The sequence below is a fragment of the Schistocerca piceifrons genome, chromosome 1 (genome assembly GCF_021461385.2).
Source record: "Schistocerca piceifrons isolate TAMUIC-IGC-003096 chromosome 1, iqSchPice1.1, whole genome shotgun sequence".
Lineage (NCBI taxonomy): Eukaryota > Metazoa > Arthropoda > Insecta > Orthoptera > Acrididae > Schistocerca > Schistocerca piceifrons.
In genome coordinates this window covers 716,379,494-716,397,951 of record NC_060138.1, presented here as the reverse complement: position 1 = coordinate 716,397,951, position 18,458 = coordinate 716,379,494, and positions in this window count along the sequence as shown.

The following is an 18,458-nucleotide window of genomic DNA, read 5'->3' as shown; positions in this document are numbered from 1 at the left end:
TCTCTGTAGTCCATCGAGCCATAAAAAAAACCGTTGATGATTATCTCGATATGTAAACAGTTTACAGGTATTGACTGTACAGTGAAATACTTACTCCATTTGCCGGCCGCGGTGGCCGCGCGGTTCTAGGCGCTTCAGTTCGTAACCGCGCGACTGCTACGGTCGCAGGTTCGAATCCTGCTTCGGGCATGGATGTGTGTGATGCCCTTAGGTTAGTTAGGTTTACGTAGTTCTAAGTTCTAGGGGACTGATGACCTCAGATGTTAAGTCCCATAGTGCTCAGAGCCATTTGAACAATTTGAACTTGCCCCATTTGCACAGCTTCTTCTTCTTCTTCTTCTTATTCCATTGTCCCACATCGCAGCAGGGTCGGCGTGTTTATTTACGAATTTGGCACGGTTAGTTTAAGGAGTGGTCGGATGCCCTTCCTCTCAGCACCCCGTTTACCCCTCCTCCTCCGGGACGGAATATGCATACCCCCAGCTGTCGGCGTTAAGAGTTATTCATGTAAAAGTGGGCGAAAATTTTCAAAATGCTTGCGAATCGTTTAATTGAGGCGGAACTTGTGTGCCAGCCGATATTCATCTAGTGGGGTATGTGAAACCGCCAGGAAACCACATCCAGGCCGGCCGGTACACCGACCCTCGTGGGTAATCCGCCGGGCGGATTCGATCCGCCGCCAATGAACCTCCTCATCGGACAAGCGTCGCTGTAACACGCACGGCTATCGCGGTGGGCGCTCCCATGTGCACAGCCACTTTTCGAAAACTGCGTTTCTACATCTTAGAGTTGAGGTATTGGGGGTATCCATGTTACGTGGGGTAGCATCTATGTAAAATTCGTTGAAACACAGTCACAGTGAAGCAATACCGCCGTTGTTACAAAATATTTTATTTTAAAAGTTTTAAGATTCGTTTGGGAAAAATACTTCTCTAAATTTTACAGCAAATTAGGACATAACTTACTATATTTTCCAAATAAAGAGTTTTAACCTGTAGTTCATCTGTTTCTTACCGAACAGCGCAGTCATGTCAAACATGTTGTTTTGTCAACGCCTTTGTTGTTGTGCAAGTAAACAAGTGGGCAGTAGCTGATAACGACCGATTCTCTGTAATGTGTTACACAGGCAGTCACGTATCGTAGGATGTCTTACGAAATTTTCACTTCACGGGAGCGAATTCTACATAGCCGGAGAACGCGCAGCGAAATGTGGAATGTCGATGCTATCGAGAAGACAACAGAAAGAATATCGGAACAGTAGTGAAAAGCGGTTTCGACATAGAATTTTCATAGAAACAGCGAAAACAATAAACAGCTGTTTGAAGCGTTCTGTTACTGGTCACGTATCAGTTCTGAGCAATGGTTTTAATTATATTATTAATTCGGTAGCAGCCTTTCGTTCTCAGTATCATGCTTCGGACCAGAGTGATAAAGATTTTCGAAGTAATTTTAGCAGATTATGTAAAAAGCAGAAACGTTCAGTCATATTCTTATAGGAGATTGGTATTACAGAAATCCACGGATACATTTTCTCCTTTACATCACGCTCCTGTCAATTATGCAGTATGCACAGTTGTTCACGGTGTTTGTTTCCAGTCCGTCCTACGTCCAAGTGTTAACGGTATATCTCCCTATGACTGCGTTATTTGCTTCGCAGTCGAGGCTACTAGTGAACTGTAGTGCGGTAGCACAAGACGGGGTAGCCCGAAAGATGGTGGGAGAAATCATTGTCTCCACTGTGTGGCCAGCGAGGGCAGTAAACTGAGGTGACAAAAGTCATGGGATAGCGATACGCACAGATACAGTGACGATACTATAGCGTACACAGGGTAGAAAAGGGCAGAGCACTGGAGGAGTTGTCATTTTTACTCAGGTGAAAAGGTTCCCGACGTGATTGAACTGCAAAACAGAAACTAACAGACTTTGAACGCGGAATGGTAGTTGGAGCTAGACGAATGGCACAATCCATTTCGGAAATCGTTAGGGAACTCACTGTCCTCAGATCCACAGTGTCAAGAGTGTGCCGAGAACACTAAATTTCAGACATTACCTCTCATCACGGGCAACACCGTGGCCGACAGCCTTCACTTAACGACCGAAAGCAGCGGCGATTGCACTGAGTTGTCGGTGATAACAGACAAGCAAAACTGCGTTAAATGACCACAGAAATCAGTGTGGGACATACGACCAATATATCCGTTAGGGTAATGCGACAAAATTTGGCATTAATGGGCTATGGCAGCTGACGACCGATGCACATGCCTTTGCTAACAACACGACTTCGCTTGCAGCGGCTCTCCTGATCTCGTGACCATATCGGTTGCATCCTAGACGACTGAAAAACCGTGGCCTGGGCAGATAAGCCACTATTTCTGCTGCTAAGAACTGGTGGTAGGGTTCGAGTGTGGCGCAGACCCCACGAAGCCATGGACCCAAGTTGTTAACAAGGCACTGTGCAAGCTGGTGGTGGGTCCATCATGGTGTGGGCTGTGTTGACATGGAATAGGCAGGGTCTCCTGATCCAACTGATCCGATCATTGGCTGGAGACCATTTTCAACCATTCAAGCGATATGAAATGGAACGAGCATGTGAGAACTGTGGTAGGGAAAGCGAAGGGTCGACTTCTAATTATTAGGAGAATTTCAGGAAAGAATGGTTCACCTATAAAGGAGAGCGTGTTAGGACGCTGGTATGACTTATTCTTGAGTGCTGCTCGAGTGTTTGGGATCCGTACCAGATCGGATTGAAGGAAGACTTCGAAGCAGTTCAGAGGCAGTCTGCCGGATTTGTTACAGGTAGATTCGAGCAACACTTAAGAGTTAACTCAAATGAGAATCCGTAGAGGGAAGGCAACATTCTTTTCGAGAAACACTATTGAGAAAATTTAGAGAACCGTCATTTCAAGCTGACTACCGAACGATTGTACTGTCGCCAACGTACACTGCACGTAAGGACCACGAAGATAAGATTCGAGGAATTAGGGCTCATGCGAAGACATATAGATAGTCGTTTTCCCTCGCTGTATTTTGGAGTCGTACAGGAAAGGAACTGACTAGTATTGGTACAACGTAGTCTCCGCCACGCTGTGGCTTGCGGAATAACTATGTACTTGTAGATGTATGTTCCCAAACAAGTCTCCGGGCCACAATTGTTAAAGACTGGTTCGAAGAACCTTCTGGACAATTCGAGGGATTGATTTGGCCACCCAGATCGCCTGACAGGAATCCCATCGAACTTATACGCGACAAAATCAAAATCCTGCACCGGCAACACTTTCGCAGTTATGGACCGCTAGCAGAGGCAACATGTCTCAATGTTTCTGCAGTGGATTTCCAACGACTTTGTGATTCCGTGCCACATTGAGTCGCTGCACTGCGCCGGGCGAAAGGTGGTCTGACACCAAATTAGGAGCTATCCCATGACTTCTGTCACCTCAGTGTAGAGGTGATTGGATTAGGGTACATTGCACCACAATGCGAACCAGTGCCCTGTGTTAACTCCTAAACCTCTCCACATTCTTCCGTGTAATATGGGTACAAGGTTTTCTTGATGATACGTCGGCAGGGTGTGGATGTTAAGCCCTGTTGGTGCTGTTAAAGAAGAGTACGCTACGCGGGTTTCACTCTCTCTTCGCCCCTCTCGTTGCAGCTGACAACACAGGTTGACACTACAGTCTGCAGACAACCACAAAGCCACGTACACATACACATACATTTCGTTTGCCTTTGAGTTAATTAGTTCGTGTCACGCGTCCACATTACGAGCGGTAGTATGCTTCGGAACCAGTATCCGTGGGTCACAGCTGGTAAAACCCGCTACTATAGAGCTGAGATCATAGCATTCCTGTGGATCTTTGAACAATGCCTCTGTACACATCGTTACTATGTCAATGGCTCACATCATTTGGATTCACGAATACGAAAACTCGCTGCCGTCTATTGGACTAGGAGATGTAATTATGAAAAGCGACAAAAGTTCTTGTTGAACTAGGAAGAACTTCCGAATGAATTAGTAATTTAATTTCCAAAATACCACAAGAGATCCAGAATCTTCCAAATTCAGGAATGAGAATGTTCGACTTGCTCTATAATGTTAGTGAGAAATTTCGACTGGCACACTTCTAGCTGAGTAGGGGACTGTCCAGCTCTTTTCTCGGCATGAGTAATGTTCTACGTACGTGCATAGCCACTGGTAAAAACAATGAACACCTGTAATTTGCGAAACATGGCACACCAGATTGTCTCGTACAAGGTTGTTTCTTGTCGACGAAACAGTAGAAACTTCGAGGATTTAAGATATCTCCATCATAATTTGTGGCATACTCTAATTTTCTAGCTACTTCAATTTCTGGAATACTAAGGTGTCACTAAATTCAGCTTACGTAAGAAGTAGGAGAACCAGTAGGAACACGAAAGGATAGCAGAAGAGACAGGAAACAATATAGAAGCCCTCTAGCCTTAGTCATTTCACCCAGAAACTGACGAAAGAAGGAAGGTCTCGACTGCATTTCACACAAGGATTGATGCATCATTGTGGCACTGGCAAAAACAATGAACACCTGTAATTTTGGCAAACCTGGCACACCAGACTGCCACGTCGTGAATCGTCACATTTGATTCAACTACAGCAACGTCTTGCTGCATCTCACGGTGGCTGCTAGGGGTTGGAATATCAAAAATTAATAACAGTTTCGCGTGGCACAATGGCCCGGTGCAAGTCTTTCATGTGGACGCCACTTTGGCGACTTGCGTGTTCCTAACCTACCCCAGTTATGCAGCCAGGGAGAAAGAAACTTTCAGTTTAACTTGTCGTTGTCTGGTGATTCCTCACATCGTTGAGAGGTGAAGGCTAGATTAAAACGCAAACTGAAAAATCCAAGGTCCGACCGGGATTTGAGCTACGGTCGCAGGTTCGAATCCTGCCTCGGGCATGGATGTGTGTGATGTCCTTAGGTTAGTTAGGTTTAATTAGTTCTAAGTTCTAGGCGATTGATGACCTCAGAAGTTAAGTCGCATAGTGCTCAGAGCCATTTGAACCGGGAATTGATCCAGCGGCCTCTCAGTCAAGCGTTTTACCGTCTCTCTCTCTCCTCTCTCTCTTTTTGCGTTTGATCTGGGCGGATGTCATATGATATCCCTTCAAATTCATCGTTGAAATCGTCACTCTGTTTTTTTTTTATTATAGCGAGCAGCCACAGCCACCCTCTGACCGAACACGCTGAGCTACCGTGCCGGCTAACTGCTAGACCACCAGGCCCGAATGGGACATAATGATAAACTAATTGCAGCCTTGGAACAATGAAGTGGGGGTATAGACAGTTGTAGCCTGTACAAGAGACTATACTGTATGTTACTCAACGCTCTTGTGAGTGGGTGCAATGTTATTGAAAAAATTAAAACTAGGTGAATGTAAAACATGAACCCACACACACCTGTTTTACCTAACGGAGTTCCAGCTACAGTGTTCAGTATACAGGGCGTATCATAATTAATAATGAAAATTGACACGGGAGGACCCATTCGACAACAGAAGTAAAAATGTTCCAGCAAATGTGGATCTGCAAACAAACCATTTGCGAGATAACTATGAATCAGTGGTTATGGACTGCCACTCGCGTAAGTATGATGTAGGAGGTCTCCATATTACAAGTTGCAGATTCGAAACGCTGTAGAAAGAGGACCACTCATCAGAACATCAAATTTGAACAGCATATGAATGTTGTAGGGGGAAACGATACGAGACAAAAAATTGACGAAAATTTGACCAACAGATGGCACTGTAAGCGTCAGAATATGCACACCGACCCCGGCGCGCGGTACAGGGATGTTCCTCAGTTTGCATCCGAGATCCCCAACATGACCGGCTCCATAAACGATCGCGCTATTGGTAAAGCTCTTCTACAAGAATGTTGACTGTGCACCAGTAGCCCTGCAGAAGTTCCGGACTCTCAGAGGTATGAAAATAGTCATTGGTCAGAGGTCTGCTAAGAATCTGGAGAAAATAATTCCAGAACTGGAAAAAAATTTCTCTCTCTCTCTCTCTCTTTCTCGCACTGCAGGAGGGGTCGAGCAGTGGTGTGCAAACATGCAGTGCACGGGGAATCGCCCGAACATTGGACATACTTGCGTGCACGCAGCATAAAATCCCAGGAAACATCCTGCATAGCTATCCATACAAAATCATCCATTTTCAGGAGTTGCTTCCTGCTGGCCTGCCCCAGCAAGACAAACGTTCGCTCTGAAATTTCTTGCTTGCATGGAACTGGAAATGGTTGGCCATGGAACATTCTGCGGATAGAGAAGCCCATTTACAACTCCAAGGACATGTCGACTCACACGTGCGCTAACCGGTACCAGTTCATTCTGCAAAGGTGACTGTGTGGTGCGAGGTAACGGGATAGTTCATCTTGGGGTCGTATTTTTTCGAGGAGATAATTCCTGCAAGTTCTGTTATCTGCACCGTCAATGGTAAATGCTATGAGACTTTTGCTCACCGACACCATTCCAACCCTTCAACAACGTGGATGTATGAGTGGAGTCATTTTTATGCAAGATGACGCTGCTCCGCCCACTGCACAGCCCGTGAAGCGGCTGCTGCAGAGGCGTTTCGGATATGCTAGAATTATCAGCCGTCATTTTCCTACAGCCATGCCGTCAAGATCACATTTTAATCCGCGTGACATCTGGACGTGGGGTTATCTGAAAGATGTTGTGTCCAGTGCTCCAATTACGAACCTAGCTGAACTGAAGGCAGGCTTTGCGCAACGCATTCTGAACATGGCCACCGAAACATTCCGATCTGTTGTGTAACGCATTTTCCCGATATCAACTTGTGGCAGAATACGGTGGACAGCATACTGAACATGTCTTGAGCCGGAAGTCGGTGTCATTTTGCTTTTTATGCGGTTTTTGGCCCCAGGTCAATTACACTACTGGCCATTAAAATTGCTACACCAAGGAGAAATGCAGATGACAAACGGGTATTCATTGGACAAATATTTTATACTAGAACTGACATGTGAATACATTTTCACGCAATTTGGGTGCATAGATCCTGAGAAATCAGTACCCAGAACAACCACCTTGATACGCCTGGGCATTGAGTGAAACAGAGCTTGGATGACGTGTACAGGTACAGCTGCCCATGCAGTTACAACACGATACCACAGATCATCAAGAGTAATGACTGGCGTATTGTGACGAGCCAGTTGCTAGGCCAGCATTGACCAGAAGTTTTCGATTGGTGAGAGATCTGGAGGATGAGCTGGTCAGGGCAGCAGTCGAACATTTTCTATACCCAGAAAGGCCCGTACAGGACCTGCAACATGCGGTCGTGCATTATCCTACTGAAATGTAGGTTTTCGCAGGGATCGAATGAAGGGTAGAGCCACGGGTCGTAACACATCTGAAATGTAACGTCCACTGTTCAAAATGCCGTCAATGCGAACAAGAGGTGACCGAGACGTGTAACCAATGGCACCCCATACCATCACGCCGGGTGATACGCCAGTATGGCGATGACGAATACATGCTTCCAATGTGCGTTCACCGCGATGTCGCCAAACACGGATGCGACCATCATGATGCTGTAAACAGAACCTAGATTCATCCGAAAAAATTACGTTTTGCCAGTCGTGCACCCAGGTTCGTCGTTGAGTACACCAACGCAGGCGCTCCTGTCTGTGATGCAACATCAAGGGTAGCCGCAGCCATGGTCTCCGAGCTGATAGTCCATGCTGCTGCAAACGTCGTCGAACTGTTCGTGCAGATGGCTGTTGTCTTGCAAACGTCCCCATCTGTTGACTCAGGGATCGAGACGTGGCTGCACGATCCGTTACAGCTATGCGGATAATGTGCCTGTCATCTCGACAGCTAGTGACACGAGGCCGTTGCGATCCATCACGGCGTTCCGTATTACCCTCCTGAAACCACCGATTCCATATTCTGCTAACAATCATTGGATCTCGACCAACGCGAGCAGCAATGTCGCGATACGATAAACCGCAATCGCAATAGGCTACAATCCGACCTTTATCAAAGTCGGAAACGTGATGGTGCGCATTTCTCCTCCTTACACGAGGCATCACAACAACGTTTCACCAGGCAACGCCGGTCAACTGCTGTTTGTGTATGAGAAATCGGTTGGAAACTTTCCTCATGTCAACACGTTGTAGGTGTCGCCACCGGCACCAACCTTGTGTGAATGCTCTGAAAAGCTAATCCTTTGCATATCACAGCATCTTCTTCCTGTCGGTTAAATTTCTCATCTGTAGCACGTCTCTTCGTGGTGTAGCAATTTTAATGGCCAGTAGTGTAAAAACCAATGTCATTACTTTTTATGCTGTTTTAGGCCTCATGAAAATCAGAAACCGATTTTCCCATCCAATGTGGTACGACCTTGCCGTGGCCGATCCGCTTACCTAACTAACAGTAGCACAACTGTTGACTGCCGACCTTGTGTGTGTCATGCACATTGAACAGTACCGATGACGTAATGTGCAGCCCAAACTATAGTCGTCGTATTGCGATTTATCTGTCATTTGTATCCGACCCCATTTACGTTAAGACACTTATAGCGCCATCTATTGATGAAATTTTCGCTATTTTTTTCCATGGCGTTGTAAGTAGGCTGTTTAGGTTTTTATGTTGGTAACGCCATGTAGCGCTCTGTATGAAAATCACTGACTGTGCTGTGTGCAGTCTGTGGCTCGTTGGCATTGTTGAAATATTCTCTATTGTAGTGTTGGGCAGTTGGATGTGAACAGCGCATAGCGTTGCGGAGTTGGAGGTGAGCCGCCAGCAGCGGTGGATGTGGGGAGAGAAATGGCAAAGTTTTGAGAGCAGACGATCTGGACGTGTGTCCATCAGTAAGAGAAAATTTGTAATATTGGATATCATGAACTGATATATATATGATGACTTTGGAACATTATTAAGGTAAATACATTGTTTGTTCTCTGTCAAAATCTTTCATTTGCTGACTATGGGAACCAGTAGTTAGTGCCTTCAGTAGTTAGAATCTTTTATTTAGCTGGCAGTATTGGCGCTCGCTCTATTGCAGTACTTCGAGTAATGAAAATTTTTGTGAGGTAAGTGATTCATGAAAGGTATAGGTTATTGTTAGTCAGGGCCATTCTTTTGTAAGTATTTTTGAAAGTCAGATTGCGTTGCGCTAAAATATTGTTTGTCAGTTTAGTGTTGATCAGAATAGGTAAAGAGCGAAATGTCTGAGTACGTTTTGTTCTGCTCAGCTGTTTGAAAATCAAATAATGTAAGAGGTTTATCAGCACAGTCATTCATAAATTTTTCTAAGGGGACGTCAGCGTTTCCTCCGCATCAACAACATGCTGTCAAAATTTGACGTCACTTTGAACAGTGGTTCTCTTTCTACAGCGTTTTGAAAGTGGAACTTCAGTTATGGATACCCTATACTGTCGTAGTTAGTACAAATACATTTGAAATGTAAACTTTTCGATTTATTCCATATCTAACTAGGTTAGGGTATGTGGATGGGGTATCGGTACATTTTGCTGCTGATGTAAGACGACATTTAAAGGGCCAATATCTCCAAGACGGATAAATGGAGCAAGGGCCGCACTTAGACCTCCAAATTATCTAACAATAATGCTGTGGAGATTTCTGTTCAGGGTAATCTCAAAAGCGAAATACACAGTGCTCCCGTCGATAAGGCTGAAGAACTAGAGAAGCGAATAGTAGAGACTTATCAAGATTTACGAGATGATCCGGGAGTACTGGAAAGAATTCGTGAATCACGGTAAACAAGAGTGCAGGAACGCATTCAGATGAGACGATGACACGTGGAACACCTCACTAAACAGGTTCTAGAGTACATTAAATTGTAACTTGAAATGCCAGAAGCAGTATCGTATCTCTTGTTAAGGTAGTGATGGGTGAAATTTGAGTCAAATTAGATGGTGACTTGACTGAAAAGTTTGCATAAACTGCTGATTTTGATTCGATGACTGCATATATCAGCTGAGATATAGTAGATGTACTGATAATGGTTTCAACGTCGTCCGCCAACGGATAGCGCAGTGACATAGCCACCAGAGCGCCATTTGTGCCTACCATTTAACAAGGAATGCTCCTAGCTAGAAGGTTCAATGTGGTGCAAACGTGTGAAGCAAGAAAGGCAATCATGTCACAGAAACGTACTCGAGTTTCCTACGCCAACTGGCGAGTTTGAAAGGTGTCAAATTGTGATCTCCCGAATGGTGGGATGGTCCTTTCGGAGAATTGCCACACAAGTCGGACGTGCTGCGTCAGTTATGCAGCGATGCTGGTGTCAGTGGTTACGCGAACATTCTCACACTCGTAGACGAGGTTCTGGACGTCCACACAGCACAAACGCCCGCCAGGACCGCCGTATTATAAGGACACCAGGGGCAGATTGCACAACTATCAGAGATAAGACGGATTGTGAGCCGAAACGTGTCAACACGAAATGTTGCGAACTGGCTATTTGCAGCAGGACTTCGGGCATGCACACCTCTCGCCAGTCTTCTTCTCACGTCACAGCATCGACGTGCACGGCTCAACTGGTGCCGTCAGAGGATCACTTGGAAGATGGAATGGCACGCCGTGGTCTTCAGCGATGAAAGCTGATTCTACCTGCGCGCAAATGATGGTCTTTTGTGCGTACCACGTAGATCTGGCGAGTGACGTCTCGTAGAGGGTTTTCGTCAAAGACACACAGGCCCCACCCACCCAAGGCCTTATCGTCTGGTGTGCGGTGCGCTACAGCTCTCGTTCACCATTGGTGTTTCTAGAGGGGACGCTAACCACCGCTTGGTACGCTCAGGAAGTTTTTAGACCCATTCTTTTGCCGTTCTTGCAACAGGAACGTGATGTGTTGTTCCAACAGGATATTGGTCGCCCACACTGCCTGTGAAACTTAAGGTGTTCTGCAAGACATGCGGCAACTTCCTGGACAAGCACGATCCCTGGACTTATCTCCAATCGGACATCTGTGGGATATGACGGAACGAGAAGTGACTTGTGCGATTCGTCAACCAACAATTCGGAATACGAGGTGCATTCAAGTTCTAAGGCCGCCGATTTTTTTTTCTAATTAACTACTCACCCGAAATCGATGAAACTGGCGTTACTTCTCGACGTTATCGCCCCGCAGACGTACACATTTTTCACAACGCTGACGCCATGATTCCATGGCAGCGGCGAAGGCTTCCTTAGGAGCCTGTTTCGACCACTGGAAAATCACTGAGGGAATAGCAGCACGGCTGGTGAATGTGCGGCCATGGAGAGTGTCTTTCATTGTTGGAAAAAGCCAAAAGTCACTAGGAGCCAGGTCAGGTGAGTAGGGAGCATGAGGAATCACTTCGAAGTTGTTATCACGAAGAAACTGTTGCGTAACGTTAGCTCGATGTGCGGGTGCGTTGTCTTGGTGAAACAGCACACGCGCAGCCCTTCCCGGACGTTTTTGTTGCAGTGCAGGAAGGGATTTGTTCTTCAAAACATTTTCTTAGGATGCACCTGTTACCGTAGTGCCCTTTGGAACGCAATGGGTAAGGATTAAGCCCTCGCTGTCCCAGAACATGGACACCATTATTTTTTCAGCACTGGCAGTTACCCGATATTTTTTTGATGGCGGTGAATCTGTGTGCTTCCATTGAGCTGACTGGCGCTTTGTTTCTGGATTGAAAAATGACATCCACATCTCATCCATTGTCACAACTGATGAAAAGAAAGTCCCATTCGTGCTGTCGTTGCGCGTCAACATTGCTTGGCAACATGCCACACGAGCAGCCATGTGGTCGTCCGTCAGCATTTGTGGCACCCACCTGGATGACACTTTTCGCATTTTCAGGTCGTCATGCAGGATTGTGTGTACAGAACCCACAGAAATGCCAACTCTGGAAGCGATCTGTTCAACAGTCATTCGGCGATCCCCCAAAACAATTCTCTCCACTTTCTCGATCATGTCGTCAGACTGGCTTGTGCGAGCCCAAGGTTGTTTCGGTTTGTTGTCACACGATGTTGTGCCTTCATTAAACTGTCGCACCCACGAACGCACTTTCGACACATCCATAACTCCATCATCACATGTCTCCTTCAACTGTCGATGAATTTCAACTGGTTTCACACCACGAAAATTCAGAAAACGAATGATTGCATGCTGTTCAAGTAAGGAAAGGGTCGCCATTTTAAGTATTTGAAACAGTTCTCATACTCGCCGCTGGCGGTAAAATTCCATCTGCCATACGGTGCTGCCATCTCTGGGACGTATTGACAATGAACACGGCCTCATTTTAAAACAATGCGCATGTTTCTATCTCTTTCCAGTCCGGAGAAAAAAAATCGGAGGCCTTAGAACTTGAATGCACCTCGTAGAATAAAGCGAACAGGTGGAGCACTCGTGGCACAACGCATCCCAGGATAGTATTCGCCATCTGCATGATCGACCGGATGCCAGAGTCAGTGTCGGCATTGCCGCACTTGAAGGCTACACGATGCACTAATATTGGTGTTTCAGCATGGGTCGATACGTGGAACCTCAGACTCGCTTGTGCTGTCGATCTGTAAATATCATTTCATATACTCCATATAAACTGCTGCAACGATAAATATTGAGTGAATTGGGAACTTCTTAAAGGGCACACTAATTTTTTCCGACAGTTTATATTTACTAACTAGGACAATAATTCATACTGAAGTCATGGACAGCTGGTAACCAAACTTTCATAATTATCTCAGAAACAGCTCGTTTGCACACACATGTTTACCGGAACGTTTTTGTTTCTACTATGCTATACTGTCAGTCGTGTCATTTTTCGCTATTAAGTATGGCACATCTTGTATATTTGACGGTAAATAGGTATAGTTCCTAATTTTTGATAGTTGTTTGCCAGTTTATACGTTATACTTTCGTATGGTTCTGTACTTCCAAACTGTCACACTGTGTGTTCAAAAGTATCCAGACACGCCTATGTAACGCGGAGTTGACCGAGAGACGGACACACCAGTATAAAAGGAGGCGAGGAGTGTTGTGTTGTCAGCAGAGAAGAAGTAACACCAGAATGCGTCACAAAGAAGAGCTCATGTCTTCGAAAATGTTTGGACAAACGCGTTTTAACCATCAACGGTTTTTATTTGGATCTAAATATATACCGGTTTCAGTCGTGGAACATCTTCATAACATACAAAACAAAAACAGATAAGGTGAACACATAAATCATTTTCTTTTCCGAGTGATAGAAAATCCAAAAATGTTAAAATGAGTGTGAATTCCTAAGGGACCAAACTGCTGAGATCATAGGTCCCTAGACTTACACACTAACTTGACGCTAAGGACAACACTCACACCCATGCCCGAGGGAGGACTCGAACCTCCAGCAGGAGAGGACGCACGATTAGTGACATGGCGCCTCCAACCACGCGGCCATTCCGCGCGGCATATAAAATCCAAAACGTCATAATATGATAAAATAACACAACATGTTCCACAAAAGTCTGCTAGAGGTGTGCTCAACGTAGCAATAGTTAATGTAATGATTTACGAAAAGATAAGAAACCAAACAGGTGACAACTGTACTCTGTAGCTCTGTGATATGAATCAGGGACCCTGTCAGATATATCCGCATTACATGGGTATGTGTGGAGACTTTCAAACAGGCAGTGTGACAGCTTGGCAGTATGTAAGAAATCACTCAACTACACGAAAATATAATGAATAAATCATTTCAGGCGTATTGATGCGATCCTTGACTTGCACTACAAAGGCTGCACTTACAGCTCTTACCTATTTGCTTTTTCATCTTTTTCTACATCATTACGTTAACTGTTGTTACATTGAGCACATCTCTATTAGACTTTTGTGGAACATTTTGTGTTCTTAAGTTCCAGTGTGCCACAAGCACTCCAGTTACAACGATGACTGTATTCAGGAAGTTACAAAGAATGCGACCCACCGTTCGAGCGGCTCCTCATAAGCCACGCATTTGTGTAGTCAGTGCTGAGCTACGTTTGAGGTGGTGTAAAGACGGACGCCACTGGACAGTGGATGACTATACACGAGTGATTTGGAGTGATGATACACGTTATACCCAGCGTTAATACACTGAAGCGCCAAAGAAACTGGTATGGGCATGCGTATTCAAGTTCAGAGATATGGCTCTGCAATCGGCAACACCTAGACAAGGCAACAAGTATCTGGTGTAGTTGTTAGATCGGTTACTGCACGATACAAAACTTTACGTCTCGCCTGGGCCCGTTAACCCGACGGAAACATGTTGCCTGGTCGGGCGATTCTCGTTTCAAATTGTATTGAGCGGATGGAAGTGTACGGGTATGGAGACAACCTCATGAATCCATGGGCCCTGCATATCAGCAGGGGACTGTTCAAGCTGCTGGAGGCTCTGTAATGGTTCAAATGGCTCTGAGCACTATGGGACTCAACTGCTGTGGTCATCAGTCCCCTAGAACTTAGAACTACTTAAACCTAACTAACCTAAGGACATCACACACATCCATGCCCGAGGCAGGATTCGAACCTGCGACCGTAGCAGTCGCACGGTTCCGGACTGCGCGCCTAGAACCGCGAGACCACCGCGGCCCGCGGCTCTGTAATGGTGTGGGACGTGAGCATCTGGAGTATTATGGGACCCCTGATACGTCTAGATACGACTCTGACAGGTGACACGTACGTAAACATTCTGTCTGATCACCTGCATCCATTCATGTTCGTTGTGGATTCCTACGGACTTGGGAAATTCCAACAGGACAATGCCCCAGAATTGCTACAGAGTGGCTCCAAGAACACTCTACCGAGTTTAAACACTTCTGCTGACCACCAGCCACCCCAGACAGGAAAATTATTGAACATAACCGGGAGGCGTTGCAACGTGCTGTTCAGAAGAGATCTCCACTCCCTCGTACTCTTACGGATTTATGGACAGCCCTGCAGGATTCATGGAGTCAGTTCCTTCCAGCACCACTTCAGACATTAGTCGAGTCCATGCCACGTCGTGTGCTCCCTGCGGCCCTACACATTATTAGGCAGGAGTACCAGTTTCTTTGGCTCTTCAATCTATGACGAAAGGGTTTGTGTTTGTTGAATGCCTGAAGAACGTTGTCTGACACGATGTGTAGTGCCAACAGTGGGGTACGGAGGTGGAGCTGTTACGGTGTGGGAGCATTCTTTGTCGTTTAGTGTCTCGTCCCGTCATAGCGTTTGAGGAAAAGCTAAATGCGGAAGGATACGAATAGATTTTACGGCAGAGTAGAGGAGTAGTTCGGAGACGATGATTGTTTGTATCAACACGATAACACAGCTCTACAAAATAAAATTTTTTTTTCGTTCCCAGGGAAGTTTGAACGAAAATGGGATATTGTTATGATACTCATTCCGAGTATATTTGTACTTTTTCCAAATTGGCTCTGGTTTTTGAGATATAGGTTATTTGTGGAAATGAGAGTTTCATGTGGATAATATCGACTGCAGGGTCCATATATGGTGTAATGTATTTGCTACCTGTTTTTTAATTAGTGATATTGTACTATCTTTATTAAACAATTGTGCTCAGGGAGTGCATCTGTGTGGTTGAGGATTACACCATGCAAACATCACACTGTCAGCATGTGTTCAGTCCTGTTGTGCGGTGCGTGTGTTGAAGATATTGAGGGTTGTGCAGATTTGAATTCGGCAGTACTCGACATTCATTTGTTGGCCGAGGTAATCCCCGCAACAGCCGATAGGTAGCGTTCAGTGTAAACAAGAAAAATGGCGATGGTCGAAAGTCACACACATGTGCAGTGCAGCTTCAAGGAGATAGAACCTTTTCATTGTGACGTAGCAAATAAGAGGTGAGTATTCATTTCACACAAAACAATTAATGATGTTTGTTGGATGTGATTGACATGCAAATACAAGAAAGTTCTGCATAATATGTAGTATTTGTGCAATTTTGTTTTAGGAAAACATGAGTTCTTCACGCCGTCTTTGCGTGAACCATCCAGATGAGTTCTGCTACATTTGTGGTGAATACGTTCTTCAAAAGAACAGGAAGAATATCACTCCTTTTGTGAAGGAAGCGTATCTGGCATATTTCGGAATTAAACTTGGAGATCAAGACAAGGCGTGGGCACCCCATAAAGTTTGTAAATGCTGTGTGGAGTGCTTACGGCAGTGGACAAAACGAAAAAGGAAAAGCTTAAACTTCGGAGTGCTTATGGTATGGCGAGAGCAGAAGAACCATACAGATGATTGCTATTTTTGCATTGTTAATGTGAAAGGTTTTAATAGGTTCAAAAACCGAAAGTGGGAATATCCCGATTTGGAGTCAGCAAGAAGACCGGCGGTGCACAGCAACGATGTTCCTGTACCAACCTTCACAACATTACCCACGCTAACATCATCAGATGACGATGTGCACGGCGAGGAATGTACAAGTAGTGGTTCGGAATACGAAGGATGTGAGACACAACCCCAGCAGTTCGACCAGAAGGAGCTCAGTGACTTGATACGAGAACTCAATCTTTCAAAGCAAGCAACAGAACTCTTAGCATCCAGGCTTAAGGAAAAGAACTGTCTTCATCCCAGTGTTAAAATAACAGCTTACCGGACGAGAGAAGAAAACCTTCTTCCATACTTCAACCAAGAAGAGGATATAGTGTATTGCAGCAATATACCTGGACTTTTACTTGAATTGGGGCTGCCAGAATATAGACCAGAGGACTGGCGTCTCTTCATAGAAAGTTCCACTAGAAGTTTAAAATGTGTTCTCCTACACAATGGCAATCGTTACGCATCTATTCCAATTGCCCACTCAACAAAACTTTGTGAAGCATATGCTAACATCAAGATGGTTCTGCAGAAAATTCAGTATATGCAGCACCAGTGGTTGATTTGTGTTGATTTGAAAATGGTGAACTTCTTGCTTGGACAACAAAGTGGATACACAAAGCACCCATGTTTTATCTGCATGTGGGATAGTAGGGCAAAGCACGAACATTGGAAGCAGAAAACATGGCCTCCAAGGGAACATATGGCTGTTGGTGAAGCAAACATCATTAATGAACCTCTGGTTAGTAGGGACAAGATTGTTCTTCCACCATTACATATTAAGTTAGGACTAATGAAGCAATTCACCAAAGCTTTAGACAGAAATGGTAATTGCTTCACATACATCTGCAATACGTTCCCTGGACTCAGTAGTGAAAAACTTAAGGCAGGAATATTTGATGGTCCTCAAATTCGCAGGCTCATCAACGATACCAATTTTACAAGTGTCATGACTGTCACTGAAGCATCGGCCAGGAACAGTTTTGTCGCTGTTGTAAAATGTTTTTTGGGCAATCATAAAGCTCCCAATTACGAGGAACTGGTCAAAAACATGCTCACTAACTTTCAAAACTTAGGAGCTAACATGAGCATAAAATTGCACTTCCTTCACAGCCACTTGGATCGATTTCCTCGTAATCTAGGTGATTTCAGTGAGGAACAAGGAGAGCGGTTCCATCAAGATATGAAAGGAATAGAGGAAAGATATAAAGGAAGATGGGACAGGCATATGATGGCAGATTATTGCTGGAATCTGCAACGTGACCAACGTGACTGTTCTGAAGAGACCTATAAAAGGAAAGCGTGCAGGAAGCGGTTCGTCATGGACGGAAAATGATATACTTATAGAGAAACTTTTCAATTATGTTTTATACGTGGACAAATGCCTATCAGGTTTTCATAGAAGCTATTTATAAAGATTATTTTCTTTTTTCATTGTAGTTTGTAGCGCTCGAGTTCAGTATTAGCAATTTTTTCTAATTTTCTGAATAAATCATGCATTATCTCAAAAACTAGAGCCAAACTGCATAAATGGTTGCTATATTCGTCCTCAGCACCACTAACCCATCCTAAAGCCACTCAAATATCCTTGGCAAGAAAATGAGTGTTGACCAGTGTAATGCATCCCATCATAAAGTAGCAACTGTGAAGCAATGATTAGTGGGAAATAACATTAATGAAATGCAGTCGACTTCACTGCAGACCAAAGTGTCCAACATCACTGCCTTCTCTGGTTGCGACTCCTGAGAAAGGGTGGTTGCGTTCAAGACGTCACAATGGCGAACGGTGGACACACCCCACATTAACGTCCACTCATATGGTACTTTTTGTAGCTGCGGTCAAAACCTATAACTGTGTTCTCGCATATACCGATCATCACATTTATTGTACGTTGTACCGTCTGTCACATACAATCAGTTCAATGAGCCGTTAATCTCCTATACTCATGTGCGTCTGCATAATCTAGCACCGCGTTCTGCTGTGTTGGTAGATCACATGCAACTGTACTATCTGCGCATTGGCACACCCACTGAAATTTGTTGTAACAAGTCCCACATTAGTAACAGACTGTGCAAGCCTCTGTTTACCACTTGAAAACATCTATCTTTCAGCATGTTATTAGTTATTGACATCGTTT